Source organism: Halichoerus grypus, chromosome 11 (assembly GCF_964656455.1).
Source record: "Halichoerus grypus chromosome 11, mHalGry1.hap1.1, whole genome shotgun sequence".
NCBI lineage: Eukaryota > Metazoa > Chordata > Mammalia > Carnivora > Phocidae > Halichoerus > Halichoerus grypus.
The window spans coordinates 2,755,816-2,782,219 of record NC_135722.1 but is presented as its reverse complement, the minus strand read 5'-3'; the positions used below and the strand labels follow the sequence as shown (position 1 = coordinate 2,782,219).

The window sequence follows — 26,404 nt, the reverse complement described above, 5'->3', positions numbered from 1 at the left end:
AACAGCCCCCAGCAAGGCCATCTCGACTTCACCCCCCCATGACCATGGAACCCGCCGTGGGCACGACTCTCCAGGCGACGGCAGCCTTGTTACCGCTCCCAGTGGTGTGACAACTGGGATCTCAAATGCAGTCGCCCCCCCCCCCCCGGGGTTTTCAGGACATGCCGAAACCCCCAGATCCAGCAGGTACTCCATGACTCTCATGTCACAGCAGGGCACCTGGATCGAGGCTGAATCCAGGGGCGACAGCCACTCCCGGTGGCGCCAGCGGCAGGGTCGAGGGGCAAGTCCCAGGTAGAGATCAAAGCACCGCCGGCAACGGAGGGCTTCCGAAATTACCTAATTCTTGGGAGCTTAATTTAATTAGAGAACTGACCTCATTAATTCGAACTTGAGTTTCGAACAAAAAAGAGGTCACCAAACCATCCAATTTACTACCTCCAATTTCCAGGTGGAAACCACTTCATTTCTGGAAGGCCTCTGAGGACTCCCAGGACCGTGCCCACAGCTGCCGGCCCACCAGGCCCCCAAGTACCGCGACCTAAGCGGCCCAAGCGCCTTCCTTCCAGCCGCCCAGGGTCGCTTTAAAGGCTCCTCCACGAACTCCATGGCCAAGAGCACCGGCCTCGCCCCCTTTGGACGCCCCCAGCCCCATGGAAACACAAACCTCGCCTGCGTGCCCGCCCTCGAATCCCGCGCGGAGCGGTGGAACCCGCGCGACCTGGTCCACCGAGGGGCCGCACCCTCCGAACCCGGGCGGCGAGGTCCACCCCGGCCCCTACGCTCTCCGAACCCGGGCTGCGAGGTCCACCCCGGCCCCTACGCTCTCCGAACCCGGGCGGCGAGGTCCACCCCGGCCCCTACGCTCTCCGAACCCGGACGGGGAGGTCCACCCCGGCCCCCGCGCCCTCCGAACCCAGGCGGCGAGGTCTATCTACTGCCGAGCCGCACCCTCCGAACCCGGACGGCGGCGAGGGCCACCCCGATCCCCACACCCTCCGATCCCGGGCGAGGTCCTCCACGGGGGTCGCACCTGCTTGCGCAATCCAGAGGCCCAGCTCCGGTGGCGAGTGAGCGGTCGGTGTCTCCTGGCGCGCCCCGCTCCCCCGCAGCCCTGCGGAGGCACCTGGGCCACGGGCTGCGCGGGCGGAGCTGCCCGGCCACCCGAAGGAGGGATGCCCGGGCGAAAGTTGCCAGGGAAACTTGAGCAACTCGAGCGCACCGGTGCCAGCCTCCTGCATAATTCACGGGCGGCGGCGGCGGACCTGCACCAGCCCGGTCCCCCACACACACACACCGACCCCGGCCGGGGCGCGCAGCGGGCAGAGGCTGGGCACCAGGCGCCGGCACTGCGCGACCCCGGGGCCGGGGGGCCCGACCCGCGACCCCCCGGGCCTGCGCCGGGTGCGCCGGCTCCGGCCTGCCGGAGCCCGCTGCTCCAGCGCGCGCACCTGGATGGGGGCTCTGTGAGCTGGCTCGGGGCTGGGTGACCGCTGCAGGGTCTCTGGGGACCCTGCGACCGCGGCTTGGGTCCCCGCCCCCCGCGCGCCCCCTGGCGGCCCCGAGCCCGCTCCTCCGCCAAGCCTACGGACCCAAGTCCCCAGGCCGGCGGGTGGCGACCGAGGGCCACCAGACCCCGGGCAGGCGGTGGAGGTAGGTCTGTGTTGCCCCAGCGGGAGGCGCGGGGCGCGCTGGGGGTGAGGGGGTTCGTGCACCAGGGGCACAAAAAAGGTACTCCTGCGCTCTGCGCCCACGCCTCTTCCAAAGCGTTTTAAACCTGCCCCTACTCCCAAGGAAGCCGGGGGGCGGGGGGGGGCGGTGTCTTTACAGAGAAGCGACCCCCACCCGGACGCGCGGAACCCTTTTCCCACCCCCCCTCCCCCGCTCCAGTGGGTTCAGTCCTGCGCTTACCCGGTAGTTGGTGTTCCTGTAAGCCAGACGCACCCAAAATGCAGCCGGTGAGCAGGGTCGGGGGCCCGGGGGCCACCTACTGTCGTTCCGGGCCACCCCCCGCCCCGCGCCCGCAGCTCCCCGTGGCCCCCGCCGCCGCCTTACCTCGCTCCGGCGGCCGCTCGGGAGTCGGGCGGGGTGAGCGCCCCCGGGGAGGGCCGACGGCCGCGCGCACCTGGCTCCGCCGCGGGGACCCGAGCGGCGCCGCGCCCAGCCCGGCCGGAGCGCCGGAGTCGCCGGAGCCGCGGCCGCTCAGGTGTCGGGGGGGCGGGTGGGGGCGCCGCGGCCCCGCCTCGCGCTGCGGCCCGGGCGCCGGGCTCCTCGCGGGGGCGCTCGGCGGTCCCTCCCCTCGGCCCGGCGCGGGCGGCTGGGGCCGGAGGGGGTGGGGGAGGGGTCGTCTCGCCGCCGAAGGGCGCGCGCGGCCCCCCCCGGACCTCTCCCGCGCCGAGGTCCGCCGCCCCTCCGCACCTGCCCCGGCCGCTCGGGCTCCGGCGGCGACTCGGACGCGGCGCGCGGGGTCTGTTGTGGCAACCCCGGGAGACGGCGGGCGCCCGGGGCCGCCTCCGCCCGCCGCCCCGCCCCGGGCTGCGTGGCTCGCCGCCCCCCTTCCCGGAGCTAGCCCTGGGACCAGAAAGTCCTTTAATTTTGTAAAGCCCCGTTCGCTCTGCGGGATTATCCCGAACGCAGCCGGCTCCCGCCCCAGAGTATTTTATGTTAATAGGATTCAGAAATGCTGAGGCCGACCGCACCGCACCCTGTTTGCAGAGCAGATGAAAACTTTGTGCCTGGGCCATACGCCGCCATGTGCCTCCCAGGCCACCTTCCACCCGGGCGCCTTCCTTCAGCGACCCACTGCCCTCCCAGACAAGGAACGATTCGGGGTGAGGGTAGGGGACTAGAAGCCAACCGCTCAGATGAATCCGAGAGGCAAAAGGCAGCCTCCGGGGACGCCCAGGAATCCTGTTACTATCCAGGGCTTGGGGATTGCCAGGTTTGCCAAAACCCAAGGGGGGTTGTCATGAGCCCTGGCCCCCAGCTCCCAGCTGTGATGCGGTGGATTTACTCCTCCCAACCTGATGCATGAGCAATTGGCTAATAACTTCTCAAGCCCCTACTAATCCACTGCTAATTACCCCAGTTACGGAGGTTTCTGTGTCCTGCGTTTTCCAATGTTCTGGAAGAAGGGAAAGCAATTCCTGCCCAAGATCTGCAGTGTGATTTGGGGGATTGGGGGGCAGAGGGGACCGTGTTGGGGGCACAAACACCACCCTCCAGGCTGTGAGGTAGAACATGCTTCCAGTAGAGGAAGGCTTCCATTATACAAAACCCACTCTGTGTCTCCCCGGGAAAAAAAGGGAGAGTCTATAAATACATTTTTATTTTTATGTATTTATAATGTATTAGGATATACATACTTTTTTAAGCCAATCTTACCGAACATGCCTGAGAGATTTCCATGGGCCAGTGACTTCAACACACCAAAGGCAAAGTTAAATATTTGCTCTAGATACTTTTTTTTTTCCCCTGCTTGCATAATTGTCCCACATTTCAAAGAAGTCTTTAAAAGCACTTAGGATAAAAAAAAAAAAAAAAAGTTGTGTTTGGGTCCTAAGTATTTCAGGACACACGTGGAGCAAATACTGGAAGTCCTCAAGGGCAACCGCCAGATGCAAACTTCTTTCTCTCCTCTACTTCCTTAAGCATGAGACTTCATAAAGTGTTTGTTGAGTGAGTAAAGGAGGCCATCAATCAAATAACAATAACCCCTAAGCGGGAAGAACAAGGCCCTGGCAGGATCCAACAAGCATAATTTCTTGGACACGGAAACAGGGGATCCTGCGGCGGGGGAAGAGGGTAAGTCAGCAGAATGTTCCCATGTTCTCAGGGTTTGTCAGTGGCAGATCCAAGATGTGGCTTATGGGGGGGGGCTTTATCTTCCCATAACTTACATCAGACCCTGTGACCCCAAACAAATCGTGTCATCTAAACAAAGCGATGTGTTTGCCTACAATTCTAACTCAAAGAGAAGTCCCCAACATGTCACCGCCTCCAACCAGATCCCCAGCCCCCAAACGCTCCTCCCCAGATTTCTAGGACACCCTGAGGACAGCAGAGAGGGGGCAGCTGGCTATTCTGAAGTTGTGAACACATTTCTGGGGTCCCCACGGAGGACTCAAGTGCCAGAGGCATTCTGCTGTCTTCAAGAAACACTTCCCAGGGACGCAGGCCTCCACCAGCCTGTCCACCCAAGGGGGCGCCCCTTGGCTACCCCTCCAGTCCTGGGATCTGTTTGTTGCCCGGCAACAGCCTTCCGTGGGAGCACCGTCTTCTGACGCCTTCAGGACGCATCCTGCTACATCCCAGTTTCTCTGTGTCCCTTTAGGGACATCCAGTTCAGCCTTGTGCTTTGAGGCAACATCCCTCTAGTCAAGAGCGACTTGTGGAAGGCTCGGGACTGAGGACCCTGCAACAGCACCTGTCAAACCCCTTCTGGCTCATCGGGTGCGATTCCGGGTTTCGGGGCATACCTTCACCCCTGACAGCCTGTCCCTGCTGCGGTCGGGGCCTTCACGTGGCTCGGGGAGCCTGTCAGCTGTCTTGTCTGTGGTGGGCCCAGGGTGGCCCGTGTCATAAAGGCACCTTGCTTCAGTTTCAGTGTAGGGAAAGGGAAATCATCTTTTTTGCTTCTTGATTTCAGACCTCCCTGTTTTTGTTTCTGTAAGCTGCCTTTTCCTGGGTCCCCCCCCCACACACAAACACGTATGATGATGTTGGAATGAGCTTGCAGGAAGGTATCTGGTTTCCCATTTGATGAGCTCTTCTTTCCTATAAAACCTGAAGCAATCAGCCATCGGTCACAGCCTTTATGGGCTGTCCACTGAGCACAGAGCGCCCCAGGACTTCCCAGAAAGAGTACCTATTTTACAGAGTACTAGAAACTGGGACACCGTACCGTTAAGAGAGGCGAAACAGAACCAAATCCTCTGTCCTGGGAAAAACATTATAAATATTTTGTGGCTTAGATTAACCCAGATGCTCGTGGCTTGCAGCAGCAGGCCTGTCTGTCTCCAGAGCAGCTCCTGGGTCTGGGACCTGGAGGCCAGCGCTTCTTTAGAGCGGTATGCCAGGGCTGCCCAAGTGGGAGTAACCCAACCCCACCCTCCAGCTTCCAGGTGGGAAGCTGGGGTGCAAGGAGGGATGGGGTTTGCCCAAGGACATGGAGTCAGAGCCAGGTAAAGGCAGGTGTGCACAGGTGAAATCAGGTAAAGCCAGGTAAAGGTAGATGCTCCAGCCAACAAGTTTGCCTCATTCCCCCATCCCTGCCAGATCCCCATGTTTTTGCAATGTTTTTCTACATGTTTTCCACTACAGCAAGAGGTCCCTTCCCTCGTGTTACCCCGCACATCAAATATTGGATAATTCACTCATTTCTCCATAATTGTATAACAACTTCTAGCTCAGACACAAACTTGATACTATAAATACTCCCAGATCTTGCAAATCTCTCAACTCCTCTGCAGGCGCCTCCCACATTGCCCTTCTGTATCTCCACAAGACGTTTTACTACTCTCCATTAATTTCCATGAATTTATTTTCCACGGATTTGTTTTGAAAGCTTCCTGAGAAGAAGTGCTTGATGTCTGGTCCTAAGAGACGGGGCTGCTAACAGCGGGAGAGCGGAAGGCGAGTTTGCTCCTCCTGGAATCTGAGACCACAAGAGGGGCTGGTCAGGAGCTTTTCTTCCTGGGCTGGAGGAGCAGGAAGCAGGGAGCAGGAGGAGAGGGGCCAGGGCTCTGCCCTTGAGGCCTGCTTCCAAGTCCTAGAGACTTCTCCAGGCCTCCTGCACCTGCCAGTGCAGCCCAAGGAGGGGAGGAGTCAGCTCCAGGGGCCTCTCTCTGTCCCGGTGCACAGTCCCAGGGGCTGCGTGGGAGGCTGGGAGGGGCGACGCTCAGTGCCACCAGCCGGCCCCCCGTCCCGCTGAGGGAACCATCGCAGCTTCTGAGAAGTGCCGCTGGTGCCTCCCTTGCTTACAGCGGAGACCTTGACAAAACCCTTCTATTTGGGAGCTTCCCCCTCTGGGGTTCCCCTTCCCTCCTCCCTCGCTCCTGCTTCCAGAGTCAGCTCTAATATGGCAGGCAGCCTGTCCCCAAGTCCTGGTTTCAGGCCCAGCTTTCTGGGGAAACACAAAATGACATGTGGTTCTGTGAGACATCGATGAGGCCCCGCCCAGTCAGGGACCGTTGGGGCTGCCCTGGAGATGAGGGAAACTGAGGCCAGCGTGAAGTCACGCTAAGGAGGGAGAGGGTTTGCCGATGCAAAGCTACGCCAGCAACTTGGTGCGATTATTGCACAACCAAACCTACCGGAAGGTCCCATTATAACCAGCTTGGAGACTCTTGGGGTTTGCTTGGCAAGCAAACAAATAAGCAAACTTTTAAGGTCACCAGCAGACAGAATAGAGCAGAGCTTTGAAAAAACAACGTGCGTGACAGAGTGAGGGCCATCCCAACAACGCTAGAAGGCTTCCATGTTAGCAAATCTATCAGGAGATACATCTGACCCAATAAACCTCCTAGTTTAAAAAAAAAAAAAAAAAGGGAGTGGTTTGAGAATATTTTAATATTGTTCAGTTTTAAATATGAAACCCAAGCCAGCATCATGTTCCACGTGAAACACTAAATCCTTCTCATTCCATCAGGAACAAGATCCGCGAGCTGGCTAACATCGCCATTACGAACGAATGTTTCTCTGGAGGTGCCGACCAATGCAACTGAATAAGAAAAGGCAATAAGAAAGGCTAAGTATTTTTTAAAAGAAGGCAAACATATCATTTGGGGAGGCGCTGTGATTTTCTAACTGGCGGAACTTAGGCAAGTGTCCTATGTCTTTTCCAGTTTCCATTCCTGTCCTTTCCATACCTGTCCTTTCCATACCTGTAAAGTGGGGAGAGAAGCCTCACAGAGTTTCTTTTAGAAGTGAAGGTAGTGAACGTGTATAATCTTCTGAGAAGCACGCCCTGCAGGCGGCCAGCACAACTCACTTTCTGGAGGATCACTACCTCTGCTGCTCTTAGACGGGGCCTGTCCATACTGTGGAGCTGCAATTCTCCCTCTAAACGTTAAATTCAAGCCTCATATTGGCATGCAGTTTATCTGAAAGAATAAACGTGCAAAAAAAAAAAAAAAAATGTAAAGCCACTTATATCTAGAACATAGACAAGACTAAATTAAAAAGACAATCCCAATAAAAGAATAGGCAAAAGATTTGAGCAGACCTCACCCAAGAGGCCATCGGCATGGCGGGCAAGCATATGGGAAGGTGCCCAATTTTATTAGTGGACAGAGAGAAGATAGGCCCACCGTGAGATCAATTCCCATTGGCCACACGGATGCTGGAGAGGACACGGGTCCTTGCACAGCGGGCACTGCTGTTGGCCTTGGATACAGCCACCTTGGGGAGTGGTTCTGCGGTGTGTGCTAGGACCCCGCCGCTCTACTCAGAGGTGCACACCCGGGAGCAATGAGTGTGTCTGTGCACAGGAAGATGCGTGCAAGAAGGCTCACAGGCTCAGCAGAGATGGGAAGGAACAGTGGCGCCATGTTCCTGCAAGCAAAGCCCATCCACGGCAACAACGGATGAACCCCTGCCGCATGCAAAACACGGACTAATCTCATAATTGGCACGTTAAGTTGAAAGAGGCACATACCGTGTAATTCCATCTCTATAAGGTTGGAAAACAGGCAGGAATGATCTGTGGTGTTGGACGTCGGCACTCAGGGGGAGACAAGGGGGTTTTCTGGGTGCTGGGAACACGCTGTCCCTCCGTCTGGAAGCTGCTCGCGTGGGTGGGTTCACGCTGGGAAAGTTCCTCGGGCCTCGAGGTTATGATTTATGCCTTTTCTATAGATCTGCTAGTCTGTGATAAAAATTGACTTCAGAATAGCAAGAAAAACCTCCAGAAAGAACACAAGTGAAGGAGGCCTAAAATTAAATATACTGAAAGGCTGCGGTAATTACCAGTTCACTGATGGCGTCGACGGCTGACACAGAAATGAAAGCAGCCTCACCATGGCCTCCTGTCTCCCCTTCCTCCGGATTTCATTGACACCACGCCTCTTTGACCGCCTGCTCACGTGGAAGCTAGAGTGTGATCTGGGCATCGGAGCTGTGTGCTTCCGGGGGGCCTGGGGTCTCCTTGCTCACCCGGACCTGCGGCTCCCACGCACAGCCTGGTGCTCCGTACGCACCCAGCACGCACCCAGCTCGCTTTCAGAGAAGAAAGGGAGGGAGGGACAGGGTGGGGGGGCAGCGAGCCCAGGATGGAATTCAGTCTGTCATAAATGTGCTTTTAAAAATGTATAAAAAGGAGAACTAGGCAATAACTGTTGTTTATTGGCCCAGCAATATTTGAGAAATACAGCTAAATCTCTAACCCACTCCTCCTGACAAAGATAAATGACACAGATTAAAGATGTAGCCATCAGGGGCACCTGGGGGGCTCAGTCAGTTAAGCCTCATTCTTGGTTTCAGCTCAGGTCATGATCTCAGGGTCATGGGATCGAGCCCCGTGTCGGGCTCCACCCTCAGGGGAGAGTCTGCTTGAGATTCTCCCTCTTCCTCTGCCCTTCCCCCCACCTTAAATGAATAAATAAATAAAATCTTGTTTTGTAAAAAAAGATGTAGCCATTAAATGCAAAATAATAAAACATCAGAGAAAGCCACAGATGATTATTCTCAGAATTTCAAGGTAGAGAGAGTTGGAAGGCCTTTCTAAACATGTCAGATATTCCAAGGGGAAGGTTGATATCAGGCCACACGGGAGTTAGGGCCTCTCACGGGATACCAGCCCAGGAAACAAAATCAAGCAAAAGGAAGGGTGAATGGCCAGAGAACATATTTAAACCTACACATTAAAAAGTTAACACAGATCCTAAATATATAAAGGATCTTTACAAAGTAGACATCTGTTTAGAAAGTAATAGAAATCATCAAAAAAGCCTAATTGAAGAATGGATAAATGACAGAAAAAGGAAAAGTTACTTTAAAATATTAAAAGGTGGTAAAATCTTTTCAACAAATAGTACTAGAATAGCTGAACATCCACTTGGGAAACAAATAAACCTTATACCTTATAAAAAAAATTATGTCAGCATGATCATAAGTCAATATAACAGATCAAAGCTATACAACCCTTAGAGGAAAAGCAGGAGAAAAACGTTTTGGTTTGGGGTCAGGCGCCGAGGTCTTAGAGACCACAGCAAAAGCGTGCCCCATAAAAGAAAAGAAAATGGGTAAACTGGAGCTCATCAAAGTTTAGACCTTCCGCTCTTTCAAAGACATACTATAAAGAGAATGAAAAGTCGCATCACAGACTGGGAGAAAATCCTTGCAAATCGCGGGTCTGACAAAGGACTTGCGTCTGGAATACTGCAAACAACAGTTCTTGAAACTCAGCGCTGATCAAACAGGCAGCTCAGCACAGACATGGCAGGGGACTCGGGCAGCCCCTTCCCCAGAGAAGAGGTACAGGTGGCCAGTGGCGCAGGAAAAGGTGTGCCATGTCATTAATCATCGGAGAAACCACACGCCTCTTAGAATGACTTCAAGGAAAATAGTGCCGGCCGGGACATGGAGCATCTGGACCCTCCTCCCTGACTGGTGGTGACATCACCACCTTGGAAAGGGGCTTGGCAATTCCTCACCAAATTAGCCTATACGGAAAATATGCTTTTATATATGTGTGTGTATAACCCAGGTGTTTACCCGAAAGAAATCACACGCTGTGTTCACACCACAACCTGTATGACTATTTGTGGCCCTTGTGGCCCTATGCCAGGGACCCAGGGGTGTCCAGGACCCAGCTCCCAGAGCCCCTCACATGCCCCAGCCCCTCACACCCTCCCTCACCCATCTTGCATCCAACCTATCCCCATCCCCAACAGGTGCATGAATCCTGTCCTCCGTCCATCCCCACCAGCGGTGAATCTCCTCCAGCTCTGCCCTGCTGCCTCGCTCACGGTCCACGGGACTGGTCCTCCCCTGCAGGAACTTGTGGGCTCCCAGCCCCCTGGGCCAGGTCCAAACTCCTCCTGAGGCCCTCAGGGGTCCCCGTCTTCTCACCCCACCCCCCCTCTGTCCTTACCCCTCTCAGGAGTGGCTCCCCCCTCGGGGCAACTTCCTGTTCTGCTCCTGGACGGAACTTCGATCCTCACTGAGCCCCTACCCTGCTCTCCCTCTATTGGCTGGAAATCCTGGGGGGCTGTCTTGACCGGCTTGGGTGCCCATTCCCAGGGCCCCTCACATCTGCAGAGGGCCTAGTGGATGTTGGAGCCTGGGGCAGGTGTTGGAGGCCCAAACGTGGGGGCAGGCAGGGACCTGGCACAGAAGGTGGGTGGCGGGTGTAAGAAGCAAGGAGAACTCCGGACCCGTCCCACAGAGAGGCCTTAACAGGGCTCAGCCGCTGCACCATCCAGGTGGCCTCAACCCCACGTCACTCTCTCGAGGCTGAGCCCTCGGGAACCACTCCCACCATGGCGCTGTCCAAGGACAGGAGGACGTGAGGAGCTTCCGATGGCCCAGGGCCAGCTCACGGGTCACGTCCTCTCCCCTCGGTGACCTCCTCCAAACCAGGTCTCTGAATTAATTTAATGGAAGAAACTCAGCCACAAGGGACCCCGGGGTGCTGGGGGGCGAATCTGATACACATTCTGGCATGAATAGCTCAGAATCAAACACAGAAAGGAGGCTGGCATTTGCCACCTTCCCCTCCAAGAAAAGACATTCCTAAATCCGCACGTGGGGCACGCGGGGGGTGCCCACGAGAGAGATGCTTGTTGACAACACAGATACGGGGCCACGACGCACTAGCAAAAACCCCACAGCAATTCAATGTGTATGAATATGGAGTGTTGATTTTTTGTCAGGAGACCGACTTCTAGACATCCGCTGCTCTGAAGGCAACATTTTTAAAGAAAGTAACATTTTCTCGGGTTAAAGAAGGAAGTGATGGATACAGCAATGCCCGCATCTCATCTGTGGCCACTGTCTGGGAAGCGGAGGGGGACACTTGGTAGGTTTCCCACTTTGCAAAAAGCCTTCTTGCCTTGCCCTTCCCTAAGTCAGAATTGCGGAAATTAATTCTAGATGGAAGAGGTAATAGAAAAGTCGAAAGAAAATGTCAAACAGTAAATTATTTGACTTCCTCCCACCCCGAGTCTGATTGGCTTCTCTGCTGACAGCCTGGGGTTGGGGGGGTTGGGGGGGGCTCCGAGCTACTCACTCCGCAGGAGAGGCAAACAACGGGATCATCTCATCAAAGGTGATTTAGCTCCCCTCTCTCTAGACGGGGCCTGCACGGAACCACGGGGTGCGAGGCAGGAAAGCAAGGTGCCCCTCCTGCCTAGCACCTTTGGGTGGGACTGGGTGTGGGGTCCTGAGACAGGAGGCCGTATCAGGGGCTCTGCAACCTGGAGTCTGGGGGAGCCCCAGAATCCCCGCTGAGGGGCCTGGGCCCTGCTGTTGGCCCGTGTCTCCCCGCCCCGGGGAGGAGGGCTGTAGACCACCACCCCGCCCAGGGCAGGACCACTGTGATGGGTAAGCTGGGGCCAGTGCAGTGCTCACGACTGGGGAATCTGGGGCCGTCAGCCACGCTGACACTCGCCAGCCCGCAGACTGCTGGGCAGTGTCCCACCACTGTCCTCCCTGCCTGTCCTCTGCCATCATGCGGCAGTCCGTCTGCACCTGCTATTATCTAGGTGGCCTGGACCCCGCTGAGACCCAGCCTGTGTGCTCCAGGGCAGCCGTGCACGGGAAACGCTGCCGTACCGTCTCGCAGACCCCACCGTTTGTCAAGTGCCTCCTACAGACTGACTTCAGACGTGGGAGCGGCCACTTGAGTGGGGGCAGAAGCGTGGAGCCTGCAGGGCCGAGGCACACACCCCATCACCACGCATCTCCCCCCTTACCCCACTGCCTTGTTCCACCATGCACTCGATGCCCCACGGACAGAGCGGAGGTCTCAGGAGTCTAGGGTGCAAGGGATGCTCTCCAGTCAGACTCCTTGTGTTCGTGAAAACCATGTAATTATTATTATTATAACGACACTACTATTATTTATGATTGCTATGTTATTGTTACAATGCTATTAATATAGTGACATTATTATTTATGATTATTAAAATAATAGAGTTAAAGAATACCAAATTTTGGTCAAGGTGGACAGTAAAGATAAAAGCCCGAGCATCCTCTTGTGGGGAAAACCACCTCTCCCTGTCTCTGTGTGCCACCACCCCCACCCCCAGGCACATTTCTGAGGTGGAGGGAGGCTTGAGTATGGGAGGAGGAGGAGGAGGAGGAGGAGGAGGGAAGGGAGAGGGAGGGGGGCTGAGCCAAGCTTCTTTGATCCCAGAATCTCTCTGGTTTGTGTTATGGACAGTGTCAGCTGATGCTAATTGGGTCCCCTGCAAGTTTTTGGACCTCAAAACACCCCGCCCACACCCCCTCAACAAAACAAACATGAAATTGTGTTGTTGTTGTATGTTTGGCAAAACAGGCCAGTGGAAGAATGCGTTTCAAAAGTCTGGAACACGGAGGATGGGAGCCACCCGAAGGAGGCGGGCTGGCCTGGCGCGGGGGTCCAGCTCGGAGCCGGCGCCCGCTGTGTGATCTGGTACCCGAGCCCTGGCTCCTCGTGTGCCAGCTGGTTGGTGCTGGGGGGCTGGCTTGGGCACGCTGAGCCCCAGATTCCTTGTTTGTCAAAGAGGGACGATAATAGTATGTATTTCATTGGGTTTGATGAGGGTAAATGAAATGATGCATAGAAAGTGGTTTAGCACAGAGCCTGCCACATAATAGATGTGCAGTAAGTGCTAACTATTGTCATGATGAAGACTGGCTGAGAGAATCAGATATTTAATCTAGAAATAGACGCCTGCAGTCGGCACGGGCGCCGCCACCAAGCCCCTGGGGAAATGGCGTATGGAAGCGAGTTGGACTTTGCCCAGCTCCTGCTGGCCACGTACCGTCCGTGGAACTCCAAGGCGGCAATGGGGGGTTCCGTGCACAGACCTTTCAATGACGTGAGGTCAGCAGCCCGCGACGTCCCTGCATTTGGAGCACACTGTCAAATTCAAGAATTTGGGGGCGGCGCACGTGAAAATGGGAAGGACTGATTTTACAGCAAGTTTCAGAATTCTGAGAATACACATTTTTTTTTTTACAAGAGTAAATTGAATTGATATTTCAATTAAATTTTCAATTAATGTTAATTGGATTTTTTTAAAGATAGTAAAAGCTGCCCGCCTCCGCCCTTGCTGATGGCTCTGCCAAGTGGCTCTGTCTCTGCCCTGAGCCCATGTCCGTAGGTACTCAGGAGACCGCCTGGGAACAGTCTGGGGACGCTGGCCTTCCTCGGCGCCCGCCTGGCGATCCGGCTACACTCTCCCTTCTCGTCCACCGCAGCCGTGCCTGTTTTCCACCTGCAGGACCCCTGTGACCAGCATTCCACCCGGAAGTGTCACCCCTGTGCCCAGTGCTACTGCAAACGTTCATTTCACGGTTTGCTGGACAAAAGACAGGCAGTCCCCGTGGTGCCCATGGGGATGTGTGGGGGCCGCTCCCTGGGAGCCCGCTCAGGCTTGCGCGGGACGCTGGACTGGGTCCGGGGGAGCACGCTTGGCCCTGGGACGCGACGCGCTCGGGTGGGGCTGGGCCAGGGCGCTGTGCGGACTGGCAGTGGGGATCCCCGTGGGGCTGGAGTGGTGAGCAAGAGCAGCTAAGGTCTGGCTACCCCGACGCGGGGGGTGTCTGAGGACAGAAGAGGGTTTCAGCTGGACCCTCGCCCCACCCGGAGATCCTCCTAAGCCCCCTTCATTAGCAATGATTTAACACTCTTGCCGAACAAGTGTTTGCCTTATAGGCTCTGGCGTTAAAGATTAATTGGCTCAGTAATAACGTAATTATGAAATGTGCATTACAAGGAATTATAACCAGTCCTTCCCTTAATGGCTCCTTCTCAGCTTCTTTCCGTGGATTCCCCAAGTACCTTTCAAGGCTGACGCCGCGGAGGGTTTCCACCAAGAGCACCGCAGGCCGAGAGAGGACCGTATTTTGCCACTGAGAAAGGCACCGAGGAAAGTCGAGCACGGAGCCTCATAGCCATGCACTGAAAACACAAACAGTTGTGGAGGATGCAATTAATTATTTTAATAACAACTAAATATAGATTACTTCCATACATGATTTTTTTTTTTTGATTCTATAATGAGAGCGGGGGGAGCTTCAGAGGCTCGTGTAGGTATGAGCGTTTGTCGCCGTGTGTGTTGTTAAAAATAACAAACAGAACACATGGTTAAAGAAATAAAGGGCAGCTAGGTGCGGTGGCTTCTTGTCCAGTTCAAGGATCTTTATGCCGAGGGGCAGGAAGGGAGGCAGGAGCTCCATGGATGGGTCCCGGGGTGCGTGTGCAAAGGAGAGGGATGTGTGTGCCCGCGGGTGGCTCCGCGAGGTCAAGACCGAAACACCATCCCACTCGGAACTCGTGACTTTCTCAGCAAGACTTCATTGCAGCACTTTGTTGCTTTATTCTTAACGTGACCCGTCTCTCCGAGTCCTGGGAGTAATAACCAGCAATGCTGCTGTAAACCACCCCGCACAGCAAATTGCGGGGAAGTGCTGATGATCCTTGGACGGGCTGGGGGCCGATGGGGCTGCTGTGGCCTGAAGCTGGGGCATCGCCCCACACATTCCACTACAGGGCTGGAAGCGTGGGTCTGAAACCCGCCAGCCAGGATGCGAATCAGCTCAGACCCCAGTCTGGGGACAGCGACGTTGTCAAGGGGTCCCGCTGCGTGTCTTATGATGGGGGCACCAGCCGGCACCAGAGAAGGGGGACATCTGGGCTGCCAACAGGGAGCGTGGCTGGTCACAGATCAGAGCGTGAAGACTACTGCAAGCTACGCTCGGATTTTCTTCCTTAACGTCATAGAGGAGGAAATGTGTGTGTTTTTAAAGAGCTGGCGAAAGACTAAACCTTTCATGAGGGGAGAGAGCCGCGGTTCTGGGGGCCGGTGGGAGGAGCCTGTGTGACCAGCATGGCTGAGCTACTCTGCGGTAACAAACATCCCCCGAGTCCAGGTGGCTCAGTGCAGTAATGGTCTGTTTCTCGCTCACCACTGTGGGTCTGGATGACTCTCTGGAACAGCTGTTCTCTGTGTGCCACCAAAATTGTCCAGCAAAGGAAGAGAGGCAGGGGAGACCCCCCCAGCTCTCCTTTGCCTTCACGTTCTGTTTCCGCTCAGGCCTTACTGGGCAACGAACATCATGTGGCCACGTGCAACCTCAAGGGGAAAGGTAATATTCCTTCTGCATTCTGGAAGGCAGGGAGAACCAGAAATGGGATTGGCTGCCCCCCATGAAGCTTGTATGAGACCGTGTTTTCTACAGAAATGCAGGGTCAACTTTCCTAGGGACTAGGGCTCCCACCATGGATGGATTGCTCTGATTGGTAATTTCTTCTCCCTGGGAGCGCACAATCTAGTCCCCTCCTGTATCAGTAAGAGAGTGTTAAAATCACACGTGTGCACACGCACACACACACGCTCCTAAACCAGTGGCATGGGAGTCTCCCGTGTGGACGAGCTTGGTCTCAGGGTCAAACAGACCTGAGTTTGGGTCCTGCCTGGTCCCCACCAGTAAATTCTAAACCTCAATTCTATCATCTCCCAAATGGGATAACGATGACCACCTCATCCTGTTGTGCTGACAAGTCAGCAAGATAATTTGAGTAAAAGGTTCATAGTAAGTGCTCAAAAGGTGAGGTTTTTATTAGCTATTACCATTGTTGGTATTGATAAGGTAAATCACATTCCACTCGCTAACGTGCACAATTCAAGTCCAGAAAACACTATGTAGCAAGAGCTCAAGAACTCACGCACCAACCACGGAATATCAGCTCAAGCGGTTGGTCTCAGGCCCTGCTCTTGCTCAGCAGAACCCCAGCGTCGTTCGTTATTTTTTCCGCGCAGTGCCCAGATGATATTGTTGTTCTGAAAATAGCTACTGTACTCCACTCTCCCGCCCCACCCCTCCGCCCCTCCGGGGACCGAGGGCACGTCCCCTCCCCGTGGCCCTGGCTTGCTGTGTTCCATGGACTCTGGGTGGGACCGACCGTTCTGAGCCCACACAGGTGCAGCACCCTCACACATCGTGATACCCCGAATGCGGCTGCCATACGCCAACTGGCCTGATCGCAGACCCACATTCAGCTTTCCTGTTAAACGAGATACATTCGCTAACGCAGAACAATGTCTCCAATTTGTAGATTGAAAAATGGCTAGTTTGAAACTATTTCTGTTGTTATATATGTATTCAAACCTCACGTGCTTGCATACATCCGTAGATAACACAAACATACGTGAACATGCATACTAAAAAGTTAATGATATTTGCCTCTTGATTCGGGGAATTAAGGGTGATTCTTCACATTGCTTTGCATTCTTTTTAAATTATGACATTATTACATAGAGGTTAAAAAAAAAGTCCAAGCCTGATCAACAGGATATCCATGAGAAAAGCCTTTTTCCTACTGTGACCCCGAGTCTCATTATCAAAGGTAATGGTTCTGTGGTGTCATTCGAGAAATAGTCCCCATATTTTCAAATGACTCCAATTCAACATTTAGCCAAAAAAAAAAAAAAAAAAAAAAGATACAGTTCAATCGGTGTCTCAGTGAACAGACATAATGTTCTAAAATAATATTATATTTACTGAGTGTACTACATGGAACTAATCTGTTTCTCATTAAAATTATGGATTAAGTTGTAATCCCCACATTTCTAGAAGTAAGAAAAATGAAGTCTTTGTACACTTATTTGTTTACCTAATTGAAAGGTTTGTATTTAGCTTTGAAAAAAGAAATCCCAGTTAATGCAAGAATTCAGGATTATTCATTCTGTCATTAGATCCATTTTTAAATCTTTATTAAAGGATTTGAGAGAAAGGAGAACATTCCTTCAAGGTCTGTTTGGTTCTCCGACACTCCTGGGCCTGCCCTGCAGATTACGGATTCTTCCGTTCTAGTGGGATTTGCCGTTGAGTGCTGAAGCCACGTGAATGGAAAGAAAAAAAAATGTCCCTGTTAGGTTTTCTGGAAGTTTATTGTGTGTTTGTTTCTACGACACAGATATGTTATTCACAGAGGCAACCGAGGGGAAGAAGTTAAGAAGAATCCAGCACAGTTGGTATAGGAACCAACGGACACGTGAGGGCAGGTTCCCAGAACACATGTGTCCTTTTCCTGGTGGAGGGTCTCTCCTGGTTTGAAAGAGTTAAGTCATTGAAATTGGCTAATTTGTCTGTGGAATGTGACCTGTCCTGGATCAGGGGAGGCCCCAGGCTCCCCGGAAGGCGGTTTCACCGTCTGGGGTGGGAAAGGCAAGACCTGGGGAGCACGGTATGGCAGCCCAGCCCTGTCCATTAGGAAAAGTCTTTGGTTCCTGACATCCTGCCTTCAGTGGCCCCTTTCTGGCACTTTCTCCATGATCCATAATCTCCTGCTGGCCTCCCCTTTCCCGGAAATCCCACCCACCGGGCTCTGCCTTGTCCTGGATCTGGAAAAATGATGGGTGGGGAACAAAGAGCACAAAGATGGGGAAACTGGAGTCAGAGCCTTGACCAGGTTGGAAAACAGTGTGGCAGGTTCTTAAGAATTGAAACACACACACACACACACACACACACACACACACGCCCGCCGTATGAGCAGCCCCTCCACTGCAGGCGCTTACCCCAGAGAAATGAAAGCTCACGTCCACACAGACTCCTGCATGGACGTTCGTAACAGCTTCATCTGTGTGTCTTCCCGACAAAACCTGGAAGCAACCCAGTTGTCCATCAACAGGTGAATGGACAAGCAAAGTGCGTAGGTCCACACTGCAGACACAAGGCAGGAATACAGAGGAGTGAGTTGTCTATACACACGGCAATCTGGGTCGATTTCAAAATAAAGATGCCCAGTGAAAGCTAGCTCAAAAAAAAGAGGGGCTATACTGCACGATTCCATTTATAAAAAAGTCTAGAAAGTATCAGCAAGCTCTCCAGTGACAGGAAACAGGCAGTTGCCTGGGGTCAGGGTTCTGTGGGAAGGAGGGACCCCCACGGGGCATGCGGGAACCTTGAGGGTGAGGGGTGTGCTCACCATCCCAATGGTCCTGACGGTTGTGTGGGCATGCACCCATGGTTCTCACGTGGGGACGACGTTGCCCCTCAAGGGGCACTGGAGACATTCTTGCTGTTGCACCTGGGGAGCCACTGCGGGAATCTAGCAGGTAGAGACCAGGGATGGCACTAAATCCCCTACAAGGCACAGGACTGCCCCGACAACAGAGATTCTCCAGGCCCAAACGCCAGTGGTGATGAGGCTGAAACCCTGGTGTGTGGATGTGTCAAACGTAGCAAATAGTACCCTTGACAAATGGCCAGTTAATTGTATCTCAATTCTACATCAATAAAGCTGTAAAACAACGAAATCCCAGCCCTGCCGATTGCTGGCTGGGTGACATTCGGTTGTCACGCCACCTCTCCTAGCCGGTTTCCACTCTGCATGATGGGGGACAACCTTTACCTCCCAGCGCTGTTTAGGATGGAACGAGCTCCCAAGATGTGAGCGTTTGCTGTCTCAGGCCCGTGGAACTGACTTTAGCCATCAGGTGAGGAACGGCATAAATCACCCATGGAAATGACGTTTCAACTGGGCTCCGGCCCTTAGAAAATCAGTGGACCAAGTAAAAACAACCTCTGAGGATTCAGGTCATGGTCCCCCGCCCGTGGGGCAGGGGGAGGGGGCGGGGTGGGGCAGGCAGTCATGCCACCTGTCAGTAACAAGGACTTCGGGATGACCTTGAGTCCTGGCTCTCAGTCTGGCCCCCACGGGAAATATGACCCTGATATGATTTATGTAAAAGTACATAGACTGTGGGGTTTTTTTAATATTTGGCCAAGGTTATTGTTCACTGGGCTTCAGCCACAAAAACACTCAAGAAAATTGAAGAGGCTTGCAGGTCCAAGGAAGCCCACCTCTCTCTCTCCCAGGCCAGCCCTGAGTCTGGGCTTTGTGCCCGGTGGAGCTGTGTGCGATTACTGATGCTGGAGACCCGGTCTTCACGGCATCATCCCTGCCAGGCCCCCCTTGCTTAGACTCAGTTGCACCTTGAGGAAGACAAACAGGAGGGCAGCTTAGGAGACAGGAGTGCAGAGCCCTCAATCAGCTCTTTGTTGGCGTGGGAGGGGGGTGAGGAAGCGAGAGGCGCTGGCTGCAGGAACACAACGCCTTTGTCTTGACGCAGTTCCTGGTCCAGGTCCCGTCGGAATCCAGTGGTTGGGAAGCGGGGTTACCTCCCCCCTCGCGTTAAGCCCAGTGGCATCCTCAGGCACCCTCTGCTCCCGAGTGTGTGAAGAATAGTCTGCCCCCCCGGGGATGGCAGGTGGAGCAGGGAAGGAGGGGCACAGGCAGCTGCTGGGCTCCCTGATGTGGTCCCCCTTTCCCCTACGAGATGCAGCAGGCTCTGAGCGCATCTGAAGGGAGGCAGCGACATGGGAGGGGGCCTGGAGAACCCCAGATGTGAGATGTGAGAAGCTCTCCCTTCTGACCAAGCCAGACACCTGCCCCAGAGCCTTCGCTGTCTGCAGAATAAATCCCCAAAGCTGCAGGATGGGGGAGGAGGCTGTCAGCCCGGCCCTACCCCCACGATTCATGACCCTCCAGGCTACAACGGTCCAGGGAATCAAATCCACCCTGGAGCATCCTGTCTTTGCCTATGGTGTTCCCTCTGCTGACCATGCCATCCCCATTTCTCCTGGGCAATTCCAACCCTGTGCAGTCCTCAGGGTTCTTGTGGGATGGTATCCCCTCCAGGCAGCCCGCCCTGATGCTCGAGGCTGAGTGACATCCCTGGGCGCCACCCATCCCCCATTCTCCCACCATTGTGTTGACAGCGGGGCTGGCCTTATCTGGCAAGGGTCCCTCTCCCCAGTTAGCCTGAGACCAAGGCCATATCTGGGTCACTCTGAATCCTCAGTGTGGGGTTCAGGGCCTGGGGCTGGGAAGTCCTCAGCTGCTGTGTGCTGAATACATGCTCAGTAAGTGTTGAAGGAAACTGGCTTTCTTAAGGGGACTTTATAACCTCAAGTATCAGGCAGAAAGAGGGGGCCGCCGGTGGATGGCCAGCCGGCCGCGGAGAAGGGATGCCAGCTTCTCAGGGCTCCACTCGGCCCCCCATGTCTCCAGGCCCTTTGAGGACGAGGGGTGTCATCGAAGCTGATGGGGTGCCAGCAGCGTGGCTCAGAACAGGCCAGGCTGGTTGGGTTGGTTGTGTGGGGCAAGAATCAGGAAGAAGGGGTTGTTCTTCATAATCCAGCTTGTTTATCCAATGAACAATAAAACAGGGCCCGATTGTTCGGAGATGCCGGACGGAGTCCCTGAGAGAGACCCCACTGGGCTGAGAGGTCTGTTCAGGAATGCACAGAGCCTGGGAAACATGGGTGGGAATGGGAGCCCGCTGTGAGGACACAGGGATGGGGTCCGGGCCGTGGTGTGCCTGAGTGGCTGGCACCGGCTCGAAAGGGCAAATCCTGTGCATGTTGTCCCAGCTCTGTGGTCAATGATGTCACTGCGTGTGAGGGTCAAGCTGATGTGCCAACTAGACTGGGTTACGGTGGGAGGGACAGGGGCAGATATTTGGTTAAACATGATTCTGGATGTGTCCGTGATGGTTTCTGGGTGAGATTAGCATTCGAATCGGTAGACTGAGTCAAGCAGATTGTCCTCCCATGTGGGTGGGCCTCGTCTGATCAGTTGAGGGGAGGGTCTGAATAGAACAAGAGGCTGAAGGGGCGCCTGGGTGGCTCAGGCGGTGAAGCATCTGCCTTCAGCTCAGGTCATGATCTCAGGGTCCTGGGATCGAGCCCCACGTCAGGCTCCCTGCTCAGCAGGGAGTCTGCTTCTCCCTCTGCCCCTCCCTCGGCTTGTGTGCTCTCTCTCAGATAGATAAATAAAATTTTTGAAAATAAGAAAAGAACAAGAGGTGGAGGAAGGGAAGATTCTTTCTCTCTGCCTGTCTTTGAGCTGGGACTTAGGTCCCCTGACTTTAAACTCAGATTCGGACTGGAGCTTGCACCATTGGCTCTCTTGGGTAAGGACTTTGAGCTAACTCCTTATAATTAATGCTTTTTACACACACACACACACCCCCGTCGGTTCTGCTTCTCTGCACCACGCTGACTAATACCCCGGAGTCCCTGACCTTGCCCACGGTGGGAGTACTGACCCCATGGGAAGTGGCCAGCGCTACAGATGAGCCCCCCAGCCCCCACCCCACTGCCGACGGTGACACATTCCGGAGCAGCACGCCACAGCCCAGGGAGCATCCCGGCCACCCGGAGACTTTCTCAGCTCCAGCACGGCCACAAGGTCCTCTCTAGGCTCCCACCTGTGAGCCATGACGGTGCTGAAGTCGACCTCAGCCGTCAGCTGGAGCCACGCTGCCCAGGTGGGAGAGGTCATTACCTCTGGGATGAAGGTCATTCCCCCTCGCCTATTCCACCATTGTTTGCATGCTTTGCTCTGGCCGAGGGGGCTCCTTACCCGGTCCCCCCAGGCATTGCAAGGCCTCTAATGCACGACTACGTCTTCGTCTCCCGTCTGTCCCCTGTGCCAGGGACGGGGCTGGATAGATCGAGGGTGCTCAGGGTATGACGTGCAACGGAGCCTTTCCGCCCCAGGACAGGCTGAGCCGGTGAATGGCCTCACTCACATCTTCCACAGAAATAAAGTGAGAACCCACACCGTGCCCTGGCTTCTTGCGGAAGATCTGCTAAGTTCCCCACGGTCGATAAGACCTGGTCGGTCCCAGGTTCCTGCAGGCAGAGAACTCACCTCAGTGGGTTTAAGGAAAAACACTGAGTTATTTATTGATTCATGAATCAGGAGAAGTCAGAGATGAATCAGGACAGCGGGACCCCAGGGCTCGGTTTTCGTGCCATTCCGTGTCTGGTTTTGCTGGGCTCACATGAACTCTGGCGTCAGAGTTCTGTCCAGGCGCTGCCCGCGGAAATGGGTTTATACCAGGTGGATCACGTCAGTGTCGAACATGTTCTGGCCCCCTCCAAGGGCCCGTCCCTGCTGGGGGTCACCCTCCGCCCCCCCCGACGTTAGGCTCGGTCAATGGAGTGCGGGTGCAGGTGACCTGGGCCGTTTCTGAGCAGAAGCTTCGGGGGCCTCCGCTCGGTTCTGCCACGTGGTTTGCTCCTTGCCACGAGGCCCGTGGGTCGCAAGCGCAGCAGATGGGCCGCACCTGCAGCCCCAGACCGAAAACGAAGGAGACGTGGAGCAGAGCTCTGGCCGACCAGCACCGCGCGTGGCTGTGGGTGACACGTGGACTTCCGCTGCTGGAAACCGCTAGTCTGTGAACCCACGCGGACACGTCATCATCACCCACAGCCCACACTTTACACTGGGGTTCACTCTTACATTGGGGTGCACTTTTTGTGGGGGATGGGCTATACATGAGTAATGACGTGTGCACCTGGATGAGCGTGGGCCCATGACCAGTGTCCTTGTAAGGGAAGAAAGGAGAAGGTGACATGCAGATGGGGCAGAGGCTGGAGGGACGTGTCTACAAGCCCAGGAGCACCAAGGGTGAGGCAGCCACCAGAGTCCAGGAGAGACGCCTGGAGCAGACCCCCACCCGCCCCCCACAGCGTCCAGAAGGAACCAACCCTATGACACCTTGGTCCCAGACACCTTGGTCTCCAGAGCTGTGAGAGAACCGGTTTCTGTTCTTTTAGGCCACTCGGTTTGTGGCCATTCGTCTCGGCAGCCCCAGGACACGGGCACAGCCTGTGACAAGGGATAGGAAACCCCATGTAAAGTGCAGCACAGGGGATGGCCTCCTTGCCAGCTAGCCTCCACCTGGAACCACTTCCAGAGGGCAGACCCAGGAACGAAACGTGCATGCTGTTCATCACAACAGGAAAACTAAAGAACCAGGAGGGAGAGGGGGCCACGTGGCACCCATAAAAATAGAAGAAACGTTGGATTTCATAGTTTTGCCTGTTCTGCTACCCAGACTCCATGATCGATGAAGATTTTTTCTTTTCTCTACCCAAAAAGAACATGTTGTGTCAGCTCAGGTTTCTAGGGACCAGAGAGAAGCAGAAGGCATCATCCCGAGCTCCCCCCAGCCAGCGAGGTGAGTGGCCCCCCGCTTCCCCACGGCATCAGCAGCATCCCGGGGCGAGCTGGTGTCTGCTCACCCCGGGAGGGCTGGGTTCTGCTGCTGCCGGGAAAATGGAAGCCACAGGTGCTCCCAGCACCAGCTCCGGGAAGGTTCTGGAGAAAATGCAGGCAGGAGGTATGAGCACAGGCATGGAATTTATCAGCATCGGTGGTCCTTCCTGGAGATGAGCCTTTTTCAAAACTGCATTATCTTAAGGAGCATAACGAATATTTCTAAGGACACGTTGGCCTCCGCCTTTCAGAGATTCCGTTCACCAAGGCCTGTGCCTGGCCCACCTCTGCCGTCCGGCAGCTGAAGGTGCCCACTGTTGGCGAGGGCGCAGGGGCAGGGGAGGGAGGGAGTGGTGTTGGGGACCCTGGGAGTGACTGCAGGCCCTCCAGGCCCCCCCCCACCCGTCCTGCGGGCTCCAGCAGGACAGCATTATCACCTGCAGAGAGCCCAGCCGGGAAGCCGGCAGAGCAGCTCCCCCACCTGGAACGGCCCTCCTTCCCCCGAGTGGCCTGCAGCCCACTCGCTCCATCGTCCTCCCTGAACGCGGGTTGTGACCGTGACAAGGCCACGAAGGAGACCGAAACCACGCAGCTATCCTGGAGAGAGGGCGTTCTAGGGGGGCTGTCCATGTGGCTGCTCCCGGGGTACCCCTGCCGGAGCCCCGTTGATGGAGGCCCCGGGAGAGCTCCGCGGCACGGCAGGGCAGCCCCCGCGCGGAGCAGCTACTCCCGCCAAGAGACGCAGCAGGAGCGGGAGAACATGCGAGCCACGGCTGCAAACACTCCCACCTCCGAGCTGGAAACACCGGCGGGCCGCTGCGTGGGCGCCTCTGGGGGACCCAGTGTCGCCGGTTCGGTAAGGGGTGGGGACTCTGCAGACTGGCGGCTGAGCTATGGGACAGGGCTGCCAGAAAGATGAGGTGCCTGGAGCGCCCCGTACGGGCAGAGCCCCCCGGGGCAGCTGGTGGGGTTTGCAGAGGCCCTACTGGCAGAGCTTCCCAGGGTGGCGGGCGTGGTTTGCAGAGCGAGCCCGGCGGCACCTGGAGCGCCCCCTACGGGCAGAGCCTCCCAGGGTGGCTGGTGGGGTTTGCAGAGCCCCTATGGGCAGAGCCTCCCAGGGTAGCTGGCGGGGTTTGCAGAGTCCCTCCGGGCAGAGCCTCCCAGGGTAGCTGGTGGGGTTTGCAGCGCCACCAAGCGGAGCCTGGAGGTACTGGCGGACCCCCTCCCCTCATCGGGTTACTCTGGCTACGGCTTCCCAAGCAGCCTTCCCTACAAAACACCACCTTTTGTTTCTGCCCAGCAAGTGTCATGCAATTAACATCCTTCTTCCAAATGAAGATTTTCTCACGCTCTCCCCAAAACGAGGAGCTGCGGGAGCCCCCCACTCAGTGTGTCCATTTGTGGGAGGTGCTCTCCGCGCACCTGTGGGCCACGCCTGCCGTTTCTCAGACCCCGTCACAGTGTGTGCTCCTTCCCCGCAGCTGCTGTAATAAGGTGCACACTTAGGGGCTTCAAACAGCATGGATTTATGTTTGCAGGGCGTGTTCCTTCTGGAGGCTTGAAGGCAAAATTGTATTTCCTTGCTTCTCCGACTTCTAGAGGCGGCCGCGTTTCTTGGCTCCTGGGCCCTTCCTCCATCTCTAAAGCCAGAAATTTTGCATCTTCCCTCTACTCTCTTCTGAATCCCCCAGGTCTTGTCCAAAGTCTGAAACAGCAAGAGGCTCAGTAAATACAAGGCAATGAATTATAAATGCAGGTGTGCACAGGTCTGTCTCTTCCAGGAGATTATAAGTATTGGAGAAGACGTGCTGGGTCTGCATCACCTGGCGGGCAGCTGCCCCGATCAAATCCAAGCATGATAAGATCTGTGTGCCCAGAAACTGGCATATCGAAGATTAATACATGTTTTCCAATAGGATTAAATTTCTCTGATAAAGCAATCAGAATGTTAACACATTGCTTTGTTAAGTAATGTCCCAGAAGACATACCCTAGTATGAATTAGTCCACAAATTATCAAGGAGTAGAATGGGAAGGAGGGGTTGTGTGAATGCACAAACATGTTGTAGGAGGCTCCCTGGTGCGCCCCAATATATCCTAAGCCCTAAGCACAGTACCCATGAGTGTGACCTTATTTGGAAATAGTATCTTTGCAGAGGTGATTAAGTCCAAGATTGAAAGATGACAAGTGTCCTTATGGGAACTGGGGCAGACCCGGAGACAAGGAGCGGAGGGCAATGGGAAGACAGGCAGAGCCTGGAGTGACAGGTCTCTTACAGAGGACCCAGGGTCCTCCCCAAGAGCTTCCAGAAAAGGAGCACAGCCCCGTGGACACCTTAGTTTGGAGTTCTGGTCAGAACTGTGAAAGAATCAACTTTCCATGTCTTTAAGCGACGTAGTGTAGCCACAGAAAACTAGCACATGTGCCTGGTGGGACATAGACCAGATGAGATGGCACAGTGAGGGGCCCCCCTGGGGGCCATCGGGCAGCAGGGGGACGTGTGGGGAGAGGTGGGCTCAGGAAGAGGGATACGTGCCCCCAGGAAACACCTGCACTTCTACATTGTCCTCCTTGCTGGGGGCTGACTTGGGCCAGATGGACCCAGCTCAGGAAGGGGAGAGCCGGGGTCTGCAGGGGTCCCCTTTGGGGCTAAGAAACCGTGTCTACAAGCAGGGCACCGTCGAACCCCTGGTCACACTGAAGCCTGCCTCCGAGAGCAAGGATTTTCAGGCACATTCATCAGGCGGGAGGGCCTGGGTCCTCGCAGCCTACACAACCGGACATTCAGGGGACAGTGGAGGAAACACAGTTGTCCCACCAGGCAGACCCCGGAGTGCGTGAATCCACAGCCCCACACAGAAGATCCATGCTGAGAATCATCCAGAACGCTTCCTTCGGATCAAGGAACAAAGAGAAAACAGGACAGTGATCCCAGTGGCAGGGAGAACGGAAGAATCACCGGGGAAAGGTGGTGTCCCCACCCTTCGAGACACTGGAAAGCGCTCCAGTGAGCAGTCAAGCCCTCCAGAGCAGCATGGAGATGGGGGGCCTGCGTGGGGGAGCACACAGCCTAACGAGACAGCTTCAGCGCCCCGAGCAGATGCGCCCTTCCCCGGGAAGCCAGGAGCGCCGTGGCAATGACCGACCGTGAACTTGTGCACAGCATCTCAG

General features: G+C 55.3%; 1 protein-coding gene and 1 long non-coding RNA gene across 2 annotated transcripts in view; one reads left to right on the top strand and one right to left on the bottom strand.

Moving 5' to 3' along the window:
* SHANK2 (SH3 and multiple ankyrin repeat domains 2) overlaps positions 1-2,798 on the bottom strand; it is a 506,338-nt gene extending 503,540 nt beyond the window's left edge. Inside the window, exon 1 of the mRNA XM_078057637.1 lies at positions 2,056-2,798. The gene's annotated coding sequence lies outside the window, so the exon portion shown is untranslated. The remainder of the gene's footprint in view (positions 1-2,055) is intronic.
* Positions 1,377-14,185, top strand: LOC118520034 (uncharacterized). Its single transcript, XR_013442250.1, has 8 exons — positions 1,377-1,653; positions 3,652-3,804; positions 4,334-4,452; positions 5,567-5,634; positions 6,650-10,581; positions 10,875-11,020; positions 11,706-12,029; positions 12,503-14,185. It is a non-coding gene; the product is annotated as an uncharacterized LOC118520034 (long non-coding RNA).
* Positions 14,186-26,404: the final 12,219 nt, after the last annotated feature.